General features: G+C 37.3%; 1 protein-coding gene and 1 long non-coding RNA gene across 8 annotated transcripts in view; both read right to left on the minus strand.

Moving 5' to 3' along the window:
- Positions 1-14698, minus strand: part of SRPK2 (SRSF protein kinase 2) — a 240576-nt gene that overhangs the window by 183223 nt on the left and 42655 nt on the right. The window lies entirely within an intron of this gene.
- Positions 1753-13989, minus strand: LOC118497102. Its single transcript, XR_004899652.1, has 3 exons — positions 12139-13989; positions 9535-9536; positions 1753-1763 (listed from the first exon to the last, which is right to left on the minus strand). It is a non-coding gene; the product is annotated as an uncharacterized LOC118497102 (long non-coding RNA).

A 14698-nucleotide genomic window follows, 5' to 3' on the forward strand; every position in this document is an offset into this window, starting at 1 on the left:
ATAAAATCTTTAAATAACAAAATGAGATACATCAATTTTCTAATAACGAAACATATATAAAGGAAGCTAGAAAGATCAACACCAAAACATTATTAACCCCTAATTATTGCAGTTAAGTATTTTTCCCTTTATACTCCTTTGTAAATTCAAATTTTCTTGCAATAAACACATATTACTTTTGCATCTGGAAAAATAACATACCACACATGCCATTAGCTAAACTGACTAAAAGGATTTTAATAACACTAACTCTAGTAAAACCCTGGGCAACTCATTTAAGCTCTCTGGGTCTGTTTTTTCAGAGATAAAATTCAGAAGCTGAGCTAGCTGAGTGGTTTTCAAACTGTGAAATTATTCATGTAAAGTGTGTTGGTACCTGGCCCAAAATGAACACTCTATAGATGTTAATGTCAATTATTACTATTAACCAAGGGCTCATAGCAACGACAAATAGAACCTACCAAGGAAGCAGGGGAATTCCAAATCCACAACTCTCATTTCAACCATTTATTTGCCTCTTATGCTTTAAATACTGGACTCCAGGATACCATTTCAATGAAAGAAAAGGGTCTGCTATTTTAAAGTTGTAAAACCAGTTGACTAAATGATCCCTAAAGTCCCTTGCACTATGATGTCATTCTAAATATTACACATCTATATCTTCATTACTTCAGCAAGTTAGCAATATTCTCAGTGAACAAACACACAAATAATAAAAATCCAAGTTAACTGTATTCGGCATCGTTCTAATATACTGCAAAATAGATTGTTTTCCTCCTAACCCATGTTCAAATTATAGATATGAGTCACTAAAATTTTTCTAAAATTACTTCTTACTTGGTATTCTGAAGCTCCGAGTCTTTTTATGTAAAGCAAAGTGGTGTACTAAATGAAAAGACCTCTTTTAAGTAATCTTAAAAGTGTGCCTTTTAACTTGAACAGAAAGAATTCTTTAAAAGCAGTGGGAACTACCTCTCAAATTACTATTCCAAAAGGCCTGGGAAGTAGCAGTAACTTATGTAGTCTACCCACTACTAAATCAAGACACTCAAGGACTAGGTGAAGCACTGTATTTATTCACTTGTACTCCTTACCCTCTAAGCACTTCAACAGCAAACTAATACAAATAACTCTAAAACCAGAGAGCCCACCAGATAACCTATGTTCCTGACTTCTAGCTTTGGCAATATTTAATTCTTTGACCTTTTTCCAATTTTACTAATGAGACCCAAGATCGAGAAAATATCAGTTGTTTCCATGACCATCTCTCTAATCAAGATTCCTATTATTCTTAATAGTAAAAGGTAAGTAACAGGATAATGAAGAAACTACTAGGACAAAGGAAATATAAGGTCAGGGCAACAGTTAACCTGACCTTTGCAGACAACTCTTCTCAATCCAGGATGTTACATCCATCTGGATGCAAGTGTGGCTGAGGAAAGAGCACAGGGACTTTGATTTCACCCAGAGTTTAGTTTCAACCCACTAGACACTATTTACATGTTCTCTTATCTATTTACCTGAGACTATATATATAACCTCACAGTATGTTTACCTCATTTGCAAATAAAGGACAACAATTAACTAGTTCACAGGGCAGTCACTTGAGGCTTAGATGAGAATGAATAATAGGAAAGTCATGGACTGCTTGCTCCCTCCCTACTCCATTATATCTGAAAATTAGACTCTGTGATTTGATTCTTTTTCTTCCCCTAGGAGACAGAAAAATTGCCACAGCAATTCAATAGTGAGAGTGTCCATCCCTCCTAGCAACTAAAAATATGGTCCACCAATCTCAAAAGACCAAAACTATTTTAATATTCTGCCCTTTTCACTGTGTTGACATTTGTACTAACAATATAAAAGGGTACCAAGATATTTCAGTGGTGGGTACAAGTGCTGGTGGTACCTCAGCACCAATCAAGGTAGTGGCCCCAAACTGAGCTGTACTGACAAGGACTCACAGATAAAATAGTGCCAGTTTCACTCAGGTTGTTCTTGAGGAAGCAGTAAACATATAATTAAATATCAGCCCTGTACACATTCTGTCTAATAAAATAAAAAGCACTTCTGCTGTATATAATGTACACTTCTCAAGGAAAAACACTTGTGCAGTTGTTTTCGCTGTTGAGTAGAACTAAGTTTTCCAGAGAACACCTTTCTTACTTGACTGACAGACAAGCCATGGTTACTCCAAATTGGTATCAGCAGACATATCTTCAAAATAAATGAAATGAAGCTGTTGCTTTAAAGAACATAGGGCACAGGATGGGTTTAAGGATTTTTTTCCCACATATTTCAGGCAAAGTAACATACTGCAACAGCCTGAAGACAGAAGCATATACAGTCATACCTTGGTACTTGTTGGCTTCAGAACTATCAAATGCACCTTGACAAGAAAAAAGGGTTCAGTACTCGGCACTTGCTCACCACTCGTCACACTTTCCAGAACCTGTATGAGTCATGACTATTACACAGGAGAAAATGTGTCACCGATAGCCATGTACTTGCCATTCATCAGAATGAATTACCGAGTACTGAGGTACTACGGTATAAGAAATCAGCTTCTATTAAGCCAGGCATTAATGAGATTTTTTGTTTTGCTTAATTTTTCACTTAAAAATGTGCTGTTTATGTTAGCATGCAATGGATTTGCCACTGTTCTCATAAATAAATTAACATTTTTAAGTTTAATTTCCAATACATTAAGTATCAATAGATTAAAATCTACATTAAAAAAAGTTCTTTGGTCTTCTCAATAATTTTTAAGAGTCTAAGAGTCCTGAGAACAACAAAAAAACAAACAATCCAATTAAAAAATGAGCAGAGGACCTGAATAGACACTTCTCCCAAGAAGACACACAAATGACCAAGAGATCCATAAAAAGATATTCAACTTCACTAGCTATCAAGGAAATGGAAATCAAAACTGCAATGAGATGCCACCTCACACCTGTTAGAATGGCCATTCTCAACAAGTAATAACAAGTGTTGGAGAGGTCGTAGATAAAAAGGAACCCTTACTCACTGTTGGTAGCAATGTAAACTGGCACAGCCACTATGGAAAACAGTATGGAGGCTCCTCAAAAAATTAAGAATAGTTACCATATGACCCAGTAATTCTTCTTCTGGGTGTCTACTTGAGAATTTTGAAAAGATTTATTCATAAAGAGATATATGTACCCTTATGTTCACTGTGAGACAGGACAATTAAGAAGCTAGGAAAATTCCTGGGCAAGTGGAATGGGGAAACTGAGACAAGAAAATTAAACAATGCCAAACATTTTGAGCAATTAACAGCCGGTTGGTGAATCACAATCATTTTCTCCCCTAACCAAGGACACTTGAGAATAAATGGTTTATCCTCTCCCCCTGAACCAGAGAATACGTGGCCTCCCTGGTCATAAACCACAGGTGTCTGGGAAGAGAGGAATGCTAATGCAATTGGAGACACAACTGCATTAGCAGAACAAAGGCAACCAGCTTAGGAAGAAGCTGCAGGACTTCACTTTCAGCTCCCCCTCCCGAAAGTAACATCATATGTCTGCGCTCCCCCAAAGAATTTCCCCCTTCCAGATCCCCACATTTCCCCTGTATAAACATGTTTCTGAAAGCTCAAGGTGGATGTTAGTGTTTTTTTCCCACCACCTTCTCAGACTGTCAGCCTCTGATATTAATAAAGCGCAATTATAATCCAATGTCTGTCTTTGTTTTTTTGGCTGAGCAGTGACTGAGGCGGCACAAGCCAGGGGGACTCGGCTGCCTTTTGGTTTCAACTGCAGCATTATTCACAGTGGCCAGGACATGGAAATGACCAAAGTGTCCTTCAATAGATGATGTGTATATATATGCAACAGAATATGATCAGCCATAAGAAAAGATGAAATATTTCCATTTGCGACAATACGAATGGATCTTGAGAACATCACACTAAGTAAAATAAGCCAGATGGAAAAAGTCAAGAATCAGGATTTCACTCGTATGTGGGCTAGAAATCTGAAAGCAACAAACGAATAAACAAGACCAACAAAAACTCACAGACACAGACAACAGTAAGGTGGTTACCAGAGGAAAGGGGAATTGGAGGAGGTGGTAAAGGGGGCCAAATATATGACGACAGGAGGAGATCTGACTTTGGGTGGTAAACACACAATGCAAAGTACCGATGATGTATCACAGACTTGTACACTTGATACCTATATATAATTTTATTAACCAATATCACCCCAATACATTTAATTTTTTTAAAAAGTTCTAAATTACGAGTCCTGAGATCAAAAGGTTTGAGAATCACTGTCTATACCATTACCAAGTTCCTTTGGGTTATCTGAATAGTTGCAAATGTTACTCAGCACCTGAGCCTTTTATATGTTCATTCTGTCACATCTGTAAAATTAAAGAACTTTACACATTAACCTTACTTTTAATTTACCCTTCAGGTGTCACTACAGTAGCTTAATTAACCTTTTTAACCTCACCACCATGACCACCACCACCACCTCCTCCTCCTCCTCCTTAGAGAACAAGTAATGCTGTTACCCTCTCAGAAACAAAACTCAAGCACTATAGAATGCATTCAGTTCCTGGGTTCAAGGACAATATTTCTCAGTCTCTGCTCCTAGACCCCAATATATGAAATCCTGGCACGGCAGAGCAGGGAGGTATCAGGACTTCACAGGTCCAGTATTTAACCATGTGCTGTACTCCAAATACAGTCACAAATCAAATTATTACAAGTCAACTTATAAAACATTAACTTACATGCATGAGTAAAATTCATGTTTTTAAACAAAACCTAGGCAATATTCTCAAGTAAACCAAGGAGTCAAATCCCAACTAAAATAAACACAAGTCCAAAAGAGTGAAAATGAAATCTGGCATATAAAAAAACTGCTTGATTTACTCAGTATTTCAAAACTGACTGAGAGTCAACAGTTCAAAAAAAAAACATATGTTCACAATATCACCATTTACATGTCTCTAATTTCTTGAAAATGTTACTAATACACTATTTTAAAATTCTGCACATCCTAATCAAAGGCTCAATTTAATTACTACAAGTGTCCTTTTCAATATAGCAAAGAGTTACAATCAAAATAAAATTATTTGCTATTAAACATTAGTCACTGAGAATATAGGGGTTTCAGTACAACAGCCTCCAGGCATTTATGGCTTTACACACATTTTTTTTCATTATTGCTAACATTCATAAGCAATATTATTAAAGCTTAAAATTACTTTCCTCTCGTCTACATTCTTGAAACTTATTTAAGAAACATATTAATGATTAACAAGCTTTAGTTTTTACTTTAAACATCCACTCTTAAATGTAATCCAGGAAGGGGGATGGGAGGAGGGAATAGCATGGGTTGCTTTTAAAAATTTTTTCCAGTTACTTTTCCAAATAATCAAGAGGTCTTTTTCTAGTAATCTAGTTCATAAAATCTTTAGTTATATTTTCTTTTGAGCTGCACTATTGTCTATAGGTTCGTTTGCTGTATATATAAGGCAAATTAATTTTCAAAAGAGTAAAAGCAACAGCTATGCTTTAGAATACACAAACACACATTCTTTCTCTCACTCACAATCACACAAACACCCACACATATCCCTAACAAGGGATAAGAATAAACCTTGGAAGCCAACATTCATATTTTGCTCAGCACTTCTCACCTTAATTTTTCTAACACAAAAATTGTGCTAATTTAATCACTGGTAAAAGAAAAATGGGAGTTATACATGCAAAATGTTAATGTTAAATACAAAACAAATTTATCAATATGCTTTTAGTGTTTTGCATTTTAAAAAATATTAGTTTATTCTGAAATTTATTCACAAGATAATTATTAATAAGTTTTCAGAAAAGGTAACCAGTAAGCCCACTTCCACCATACTGAACTAACAGGCTACCCAAACAGATCTTATAGCAGGACTCAAATGCCAAAATAAAATCAGTAATAATTTAACCACTTACTTTAAAATAAGGTTATATTTATAGAGCTAATTTTGCATTCAAATGACAGATCCCTATTTACCACCAAAAGCCAGACCATGACCCACCCCAAATACCTTCTCATACAACTCTTTCTTAGGAGTAAATTTTCAGTAAACCCATACACATATACACAGAAGTTAAAAGTTAACCTACCAAGACCATTCAAGGAAGAAAGAATAGTCTCTTCAATAAATGGTTTTGGGGCAAAGAATACCCACATTTCAAAACATTTATGTTGAACTTATACCTTGCTTAGAGTATAAATAGTGACTCAAAATGGATTAACAACCTAAACATAAGAGCTAAAACCATAAAGCTCTAAGAAAATACAGGGGTAGCCCTGGCTGGTGTGGCTCAGTGGATTGAGTTCCAGCCTGCGAACCAAAGGGTCACTGGTTCAATTCCCAGTCAGAGTACATGCCTGGGTTGTGGGCCAGGTCCCCAGTAGGAGGCACTCAAGAGGCAATCATACTGATGTTTCTCTCCCTCTCTTTCTCCGTTCCCATCAAGAAAGAAAGAGAAAGAATGAAAGAAAGATTGAAAAGAGAGAAAGATTGAGAAGGAAAAGAAGAGAAGAGAAAGAAGAGAAGAGAAGAGAAGAGAAGAGAAGAGAAGAGAAGAGAAGAGAAGAGAAGAGAAGAAGAAAGAAAGAAAATATAAAGATTGAGGTCTTGAATCTGGCATCAGGTTTTAAGATTATTCAAACAAAAGCCTGTACAACAAAAGAAAAAACACCAAATCAATTAAACTTAATCAAAATTAAAAATTGTCTGCAGCAAAGGGCATTATAAAGTGAAAGAAGATAACCTTAAGGAGAGAAAAATATTAATAAATTATATTATCTGTAAGGGTCTAGTACCTAGATTATATAACACAATCAGCAACAAAAAGACAATACAATTTAAAATTGGTCATCTAATTTAAATGGACATTTCACCAAATATATGTAAATGGCCAACGAGTACATGAAAAGATGCTCAGCATCATTAATCATTAAGAGAATGAAAATAAAAACCACAATAAGGTATCACTTCACACCCACCAGGACAGCTATAACTTTAAACAGAAGAAAGAAAAGAAAAAAACGAAACTAGCAAGTGCTGGCAAAAATGTGGAGAAACCCTCAGGCCTTGCTGGAGGGAATATCAAATAGTTTTGCCTTGGGAAAAACAGTTTGGTGGTTCCTCAAAAACTGAAATGTAGCATTATAATATGACTTAGCCCTTCAACTCCTAGGTATATCACCCAAAGAAGTGAAAACTGGTACTCAAATACATACATACATGTTCACAGCACTATTCACAACAGCCAAAAAATGTAAACAACCTAAATCTCCATCAATAGAGAAATGGATAAATTGTGGCATATACATATAATGTGTTATCACTCAGCCATAAAAGAAATGAAGCACTGATTCATCCTGTAATTGGATAAACCTCAGAAACATGCAAAGTAAAAAGCAGCCAGACACAAACAGTTACATACTGAGCAACTCCACTACATAAAATATCCAAAATAGGTAAATCCACAGAGATGAAATGCAGATCAGTGGTACACCACCAGGGCTTGGAAGGGCAATGGGAAGTGACCACATAATAGGTAAGGGGTTTCTTTTGGGGTGATGAAACATTTTGGAAATAGAACTGGTGGCTGCACAACATTGTGAATGTGCTAACTGCCAGTAAACTGTTTACTTTAAAGTGATTAGTTTTGTTGTATAAATTTCATATTTAAAAAATATATGCACAGGTAAGAAATTTGCTGGGCTATATATATGTATCTCTCTCTATTTCAGCCAAGAATATGCTCTGCCCCACTCAGTGGTCCCCTCTTAGAGCTCTGGCTCACAGCCTCAATGCAGCCAGAGATAAAACCATGGGTCAAAAATGACCCATGGAAAAGAAAAAAAAGCCAGTAAGAATATGCATTTACATAAACACTGAAATTTTAAGCTGGAGAGAAAAAAGCTAAAGAAAAGTATGCACTATACACTAAAACGTCCTTAACAAAATTCATAAACAAATGAAGGTGAAGCCTTCTGTGAACACAGGCAGTGACAAATACTGAAGTCTGCATTACTACCAACAATGTTAGAAAATGTCAAGCAGAATCAACTTTCCCCTGAAAGTTTCAAACTTCAAACCACAAGGCATAACTAACTGCACAGAAATTTCTCTGCAACATCTACCCATATTTCATATTTGAAACATTGCAGACAGTCCATTACTTTTTCAAGGGCTAAATCTTAATGCAAATAAAATTATAATACCAGCACTGTTCAGAATGTTAAGAACAGTGAAGTCTGTTACAATGTAACTTACTCAGCAACAAAATGCACAAGATGCTACATAATAACACAGAACATACAGGAACAGTGTTCCTTGCCTTTAGAGTGAATATTTTAAGGAAAAAATGGAACATTGTACATTAATTTCCAAAAAGTAAAAACATATCTATAGTATATATAATATTATATGGCTATATCTCTAACACTATAGTACTGATTTGAGGAGACATCACTCACACCTTTCCCTTGGTGGAACCAAGCTAACCAGCTAGGTAAGCTTTTTTCCAAGATAAGAAATGCCAACTCCCGTGGGCCTGTGAACCAAAGCATCGCTGGTTCAATTCCCAGTCAGGACACATGCCTGGGTTGCAGGCCAGGTCCCCAGTAGTGGGGGGTAAGAGGCAACCACACATTGATGTTTCATTCCTTCCCTTTCTTCCTTCCCCTCTCTCTAAAAATAAATAAAATCTTAAAAAAAAAAGAAATACCAACTCCAATAAGGACAATTAATGCAAATTTTTATAAGAATTCAAACTGTCTTTCCTTCAAAGTACTGGGCTGGCCAAAAAGTTCATTTAGTTTTTTCTGTACAATGGCTCTAGTAGTGCTTAGTTGTCTTTAACTTCATTTGAAACAATTTTGTTAGATTGTGTGGTGACAGCTATCATATCAGAGTACATTTTTTAAAAATTTACCAAAATTGGTGATTTTTTGTGTGTAGCCATTTTAATATGGAAGATGGAAGAAAATAAGCAACATTTTTGGTGTTTCATGCTTTATCATTTCAAGAAAGATAAAAACACAACTGGAACACAACAAAAGATTTGTGCAGTGTATGGAGAAGGTGTGTGACTGATCAGACGTGTTAAAAGTAGTTTGAGAAGTATTTTTGGTACTACTGACATTCTGGCCAAATATTTCTTTGCTGTGGGGCTGTCTTATGCATTGGAAGATATTTAGCAAAACCTTTGGCCTCTTCCCACTAGAAGCCAATAGCGGAAGATAGCTGACATACTCAAAATATCCAAATCAATAAAATTATTGGTGAAAACAAAAAATGTGTCTTTTCTGGAAAAAAAACATATGGACTCTTTGGCCAACACAATACTTTGACCAAATGACTCCTAACTGAAAAACCAATCAATATTCAGCATGAATAAGCAAGGCTGGTACACCCTTTGACTGGGGGGGAAGGGAATGCTACCAACATTTATTGGTTACATCCATCAGATATCATGCCTGTAGTTTTCACATCTGTTACCAATTATTACCCAACAATCACATTACTACTATTGTAAAGTCTACCATGTACACTGAAGTAGGTATATTAGGAAGTTTAACTGAAGCTAATTATCAGTAACAATTACTTACAGGCAGTTCCATTCAATCAAGACTTATAAATCCCAACTATATATCCTTACAAAAGGGCAGTTGTCAACATTCCTACATACATTGTACTAATGTGATAATCAAGTGATCTATATCTTCATCCAAGTCAATGATAAAAGCATTTAACAAAATGGGAACAAAAACAAAGTACTTCATCTCACCACTAACAGACTCTTCAGAAGTTAGTGATTAAATCATTAATACTTTTGGAGAACAGGTGTGACAAAGTATGTAGGTATGTAATTACATGAACATTTCTCCAGCTCTTCAACAAAATGCCATGAGAGTCTATCACATGCTGAAAGCAAGAGCTGGTATGGCTAAAGCAGTATGTTGGTCCCCCAAAACAGAATCTCTGCCGTCCCTCTGGACAGCTCTTCACACTGATCAAAGTTTTAACAACCCACACCAGGTCACCCATCAGAAAAATCCTATCTTCACACTTCTTGGGTTCTGACTCCTATGGCAGCTGCCATGCCCTGCCAACACAGACACTCTGTCTCAGGCCACCTTCCTCATCCTACTCCTTCCTGCTCACACATTCTGCTCTGGGTCATGACAGTCCCCCCCCCACCCAATGAGTGTCCACCTTGCTCAGCTTTAAGACCAAATTGTTCAGGAAGAGAGGGAAGGATCACTTCTAAATGAGCACAGATTATTTCATTCCTTTGCTCACAAGTCTCCAATAACATTTTAATCTTTCTCAGAATAAAATCCAAACTCTCTTCCATGGTCCACTAGGTCCTATAAATCTGTACCTACCTGTCTACATCACTTAAAGTGATCTATGCTTACTGGCTCTTGATTTTGGTTTTCAAACATACTAAACTCTCTCACCTCAGGGTCTTGACAATCTGTGTTTCATTGCTTTGAAAGTTCTCCCACTTCCCCAAATCTACAAGGTCTCAGTTCAACATTATTTCCTTAGAGACTTTTCCCAATCCCTTCCCCACCCACCATCCCCTCATCCCTATCTATCTCCTTGCCTTTATCTTCTTTACAACACTTAGGACTATCTGATATCATAATAATATGTACTTATTTATAACACACAAGGACAGAACACTTTGTTTATTACTGTATCCTCATAGCTGGAAGAGTACTTAGCACAAAGGAGGCACTGAATGTCTGCATAATGGCTGAATTCTTCAAGAACCCATCTTGGTGACACAAAATCAATTAATCATAATGACACAGGGCTCTAAAGGATACTATTAACTTGCAGTAATTCTGAGCAGTGTTCATGTTAGGTTTACCTTCTCTTTTTCACAGATAGACAAGGCTCAGAAAAGTGTAATGATTTGCCCAACATTACACAGCCATAATTCACAAAATCAAGATTGGAACTCAGACCTGGGAAGTACTGGGTTGGCCCAAAAGTTTGTTCAGTTTTCCCATAACATGGCTCTAGTAGTGCTTACTTGTCTTTAACTTCATTAGAAACAATTTTGTTAGACTGTATTGTGATAGCTGTCATATCAGTGTGCATTTTTAAAAAACTTATTGAAACTGGTAAATTTTTGTGTAGCCATTTTAATATCAAAGATAGAAGAAGAAACTACACCACATTTTCAGCATATTATGCTTTATCATTTCAAGAAAGGTAAAAACAACTAAAATACACAAAAAAAGATATGTGCAGTGTATGGAGAAGGTGCTGTGACTGATCAAACATGTCAGAAGTGGATTGTGAAGTTTCATGCTGAAGACTTCTTGCTGGGCGACAACGCTCCATGGTCAGGTAGACCAGCTGAAGTTGATAGTGATCAAGTTGAGCCATTAATTGAGAACAATCAATGATATACCACACGCAAGATAGCTGGCATACTCAAAATATCCAAATCAATAACATTACTGGTGAAATTGAAAACTGTGCCTTTTATTTTAGAGAGAAAACTACAGACTTTTTGGTCAACCTAATACTGTTACACCATGCAAGGCCCTCTGCGTGTACACCGCAAGTCAATCACCCTCATAATCCCCAACATCCTTCCCTTCAACTTCCAGAATTACTGGAATGTTTCAAAAAAAAAAAAAAAAAAAAACAGCTAGAGGTACATAAATACTATAATTTCCAATCCTACCTACAAATTTATGTCTTACTGAAAGCATAATGCATGTACTTCCTACCATCTGTTTCTGTTACAGTGTGGACTAGAGATGTTTAATAAAATTTTTTTTTTTTTGAGAGGGGAAAGGAAGGAGAAAGACAGGGAGAGAAACATCAATGTGAGACAAACATTAACTGGCTGCCTTCCATATTAGTACCCACTGGGGGCTGAACCAACAAACCACCAGATATGTGCCCTGACCAAGAATTGAATTGTTGTCCTGCTTTGCAGGACCACACCTAACCGCCTGAGCCACAACAGTTATGGCAAAAATGTTTACATTTTTACATAGTTGGGAGAAAAAAATCAAAAGAATAATATTTCATGACATTAAAAATTTGAAGTTTGGTGTCCACAAAGTCTGACTGAAACACCATCACACTTGTTCATTTCTTTACTATCCATGGCTGCTTTTGCACCACAACGGCAGGGTTGTAGCAGTTGAGAAAGGGATCATGTGGCCTGGAAAGCCTGAAATATTTATTATCTGGTTCCTTACAGAAAAATTTTGCCAACCATTGCCATAGTGTCCCGATTTTGCACCTCTCCCCAACATCTTAACCTCCAAGAAACATTCCCTGACCTTCATCCTGCCAAGTTTGGATAAGGTTTTCCTATAGCACTCGATTCTTCTGCCATCACTTTGCATCCACTTTGAGATGCTTAATTGTCTGTTACACACCCAACTTCCCAACTAGATTACAAGATGATGGAGAGTGAGGCCCACAATGGCTTGTTCATCATCACATTCCCAGTCCCTAGCAATGCACATCTATAGTAGGTACCCAATACTTATGAATGAATGAAAAGGACAGAAGTACAGAATTTGGATGAGCTCATCTAAACAAGTCTCAAATTTACAAGACCTTCTTCTAGAAGACACCAGAAACACCGATTATCAGACTTCCAAAGGAGACTTACAAATGACTCTCTCGGCTCATTCCAGTCATAAACCCCAACATCATACAAAATGGATAAGGGCAGGACAGCAAAATTGGGGAGTGGGAGAGGAGGGGGCTTTATATTCACTAACTAACCAACTAACCAAATGTATTAACAACAATAACAAAAGCAGAAACAATTTAGAATCCCAGGATCAGATATAAGTTCACATAATACAAATTTACAGGATGGGCTGCTCCCCAGTTTCAACCACCCCCTACAAAAAATTTTCTTCCATGATGCCCACAATATGTAAAGATTTTCATGTCACACTGCCTATTAGTCATCTAACTTATTCACTCACCTTACAAGAAATATCTTTTAAAAATACAAATAGATCTAAAAAGCTAAAGAAAATAAAATCTCATGCATTAATATGGACTAAATAAAGTAGTTCTAATAAGAAGGGAAAAAAAGAGTTGGCATTTTAAGAAGTCCTCAAGGACTGAGGCAGACTTAGATAAGATTCTGTACCAGGGAGCTAGGGAAAACTGAACACTGAGAGGAGGGAGGAAGGAGAAAAGGAGGGAAGGCGGGAGGGAGGGAAAACAGGAGAGAGAAGACATACACATCTATCAACAATATGTGGTACAGGAAAACTTTCACAAACAGTATTATGTTTTTATCATTCATCAAACCTTCTGGTGCAATGTTGTCTACTTGATATGACCAATGACTCTTAATGCATTTATAACATTACAACCTATGAATACAATACCCACTAATAAACACTGGTTTTCCCAATTTTTCCTATCACACAGTGCTACAAAGTTTCTGGGATTTTTTTTTAAGTATAAGCTTATTTTTATTTAGATAAATAATATTACTTATAAACCAGAAGATTATTAAACTTATACTAAAGCAAGGCAAAAACAATGCCCCAAATAATGATTATTTGTCTACAACAAATCACTTGGCTTTTAACTACAACTACAAATTAATCATCCAACTATCAAAACAGAGATCCAAATGGCAGCGGATTAGGTGCAAACTGCACTAACCTCCTCCTAGGGCCAGATGGAATTACAACTAAATTAACAAAAATGATCCTGAATAACCAACTGAACACTAGCTGGAGAGAAGGGTTAACCAAGGACTTACAGAAGAAGCCACATCAAGACTGGCAAAAGTGCAGAGGCATGAGAGCACTGACTGGGTTCCCATAGGCAGCTGAAGTTCCAGAGGGCTATTTCAGTGACAGGGGCGGGGAGGGGTGGGGGGTGGCATTACCACCAAGAAGTGTGGGGTCTAAACCCCAAGCTAGGCTCCCTAACCTAGAGCACCAGAACTTCTAAAGGTGCCCACTTAACATCCAGCTGTGAAAAGCAGTGGGGTTTCTGTCCACCAGAGACAGCTAGAGATGCAGCCACCACTTAAAGGGCCAAAGCACAGAATTTTGTGTACAGCCACTCACTCTGGACTCCAGTGGAGAGATGGAAGAACAGACTATAACCACATGAAAAGAGTCTGTGATTGTGTTTCGGGGAGAGAGCTAAAGGTCAGCTGCCAGGATCCCTGTGCGCAGTCACTCCCCCATACTACAGAAGCCATCTTTCTCAGGAAGAGCACTCCCCTCACCAAGGCACCAGTGTGAAGGGAAGGAAAAGCTCCTTTGGGGGAGCTATCCCTCTCATCCCACCCTGTAGAGCTTCAGCTCTGCTAAGGAGTACAGCTAGAAGCTCTTTCAGTAATTAAACCTGACAGCCTCCAAGAGCAGATGGATCTCTGGGTTCTTCGAGACTATTGCTGACCTGCCCCCTGGGAGCAGTGCTGCTAACAGTCAGCCTAGGTGCATAGGTAGGCCATATCCACACACACCCAGGCCCAGCAGAGGGAGCCACAAGCTGTGGATCACTGATAGCTCCAAACAGGTTGTCCAGAGACAATCACAGGCAGTGTCTGACACAGGTCTGCAATAGAGTCTTTGCAGATTTACCTAATACATAGAAATAAACACAAAAAGGCAGCCAAAAT

This window comes from Phyllostomus discolor, chromosome 10 (assembly GCF_004126475.2).
Source record: "Phyllostomus discolor isolate MPI-MPIP mPhyDis1 chromosome 10, mPhyDis1.pri.v3, whole genome shotgun sequence".
Taxonomy (NCBI): Eukaryota; Metazoa; Chordata; class Mammalia; order Chiroptera; family Phyllostomidae; genus Phyllostomus; species Phyllostomus discolor.